Here is a 1,718-nt window from a genome sequence, read left to right as displayed (position 1 = left end):
TTCTGTTGTTTGAAGTGTGGAAACTGCTTTGTTTGGAAAAAAAAAGATCAAAGTAACTTAAAAAAGAAAAAACACTAACTTCTCGTTTAGATCTTAGACTTTTCAGTTTGATAAAGCAGCTTTCACTTCCATTTGACTTGATTCTCCCCTCAGTTTCGCAGTCGTTTTTGGGTCTCTCCCCTCAGGTTTGCAGTCGTTTTCGGGTCTCTCCCCTCAGGTTTGCAGTCGTTTTTGGGTCTTTCCCCTCAGTTTCGCAGTCGTTTTTGGGTCTCTCCCCTCAGGTTTGCAGTCGTTTTTGGGTCTCTCCCCTCAGTTTCGCAGTCGTTTTGGGTCTCTCCCCTCAGTTTCGCAGTCGTTTTTGGGTCTCTCCCCTCAGTTTCGCGGTCGTTTTTGGGTCTCTCCCCTCAGTTTCGCGGTCGTTTTTGGGTGCTCCCTTCAGTTTCGCGGTCGTTTTTGGGTGCTCCCTTTCGTGGTCGTTTTCGGGTCTCTCCCCTCAGTTTCGTGGTCGTTTTCGGGTCTCTCCCCTCAGTTTCGTGGTCGTTTTTGGGTCGCTCCCCTCAGTTTCGTAGTCATTTTTGGGTGCTCCCTTCAGTTTCGCAGTCGTTTTTGGGTCGCTCCCCTCAGTTTCGTGGTCGTTTTTGGGTCGCTCCCCTCAGTTTCGTAGTCGTTTTTGGGTCGCTCCCTTCAGTTTCGTGGTCGTTTTTGGGTCGCTCCCCTCAGTTTCGTAGTCATTTTTGGGTCGCTCCCTTCAGTTTCGTAGTCGTTTTTGGGTCGCTCCCTTCAGTTTCGTGGTCGTTTTTGGGTCGCTCCCCTCAGTTTCGTAGTCGTTTTTGGGTCGCTCCCTTCAGTTTCGTAGTCGTTTTCGGGTCTCTCCGCGTACTTTTGTAGTTTTTGGGTCTTCGCATAGTTTCTAATGCGTTTTTGGGTCTCTCCCCTCAGTTTTTTACAGTCGTTTTCAGGTCTCTGTGCAGTTTCTTATGCATTTTAGTGTCTCTCCGTGCAGTTCCAAAGTCATTTTCAGGTCACTGTCAAGAAGAGCTAAAGGATGAATGAAAACGATTTATGTCACAGTGCAGCGGTTGAAAACATGGAGGTCTGATATCCCCGTACAGACCGAGCAAGCAAGGTTAATTTATATATATATATATATATATGTATGTATATATGTATGTGTATATACACTCAACAAAAATATAAATGCAACACTTTTGGATTTGCTCCCATTTCGTATGAGATGAACTCAAAGATCTAAAACTTTTTCCACATACACAATATCACCATTTCCCTCAAATATTGTTCACAAACCAGTCGAAATCTGTGATAGTGAGCACTTCTCCTTTGCTGAGATAATCCATCCCACCTCACAGGTGTGCCATATCAAGATACTGATTAGACACCATGATTAGTGCACAGGTGTGCCTTAGACTGCCCACAATAAAAGGCCACTCTGAAAGGTGCAGTTTTATCACACAGCACAATGCCACAGATGTCGCAAGATTTGAGGGAGCGTGCAATTGGCATGCTGACAGCAGGAATGTCAACCAGAGCTGTTGCTCGTGTATTGAATGTTCATTTCTCTACCATAAGCCGTCTCCAAAGGCGTTTCAGAGAATTTGGCAGTACATCCAACCAGCCTCACAACCGCAGACCACGTGTAACCACACCAGCCCAGGACCTCCACATCCAGCATGTCCACCTCCAAGATCGTCTGAGACCAG

This window comes from Thalassophryne amazonica, chromosome 1 (genome assembly GCF_902500255.1).
Source record: "Thalassophryne amazonica chromosome 1, fThaAma1.1, whole genome shotgun sequence".
Lineage (NCBI taxonomy): Eukaryota > Metazoa > Chordata > Actinopteri > Batrachoidiformes > Batrachoididae > Thalassophryne > Thalassophryne amazonica.
This window is presented reverse-complemented; position numbering follows the sequence as displayed.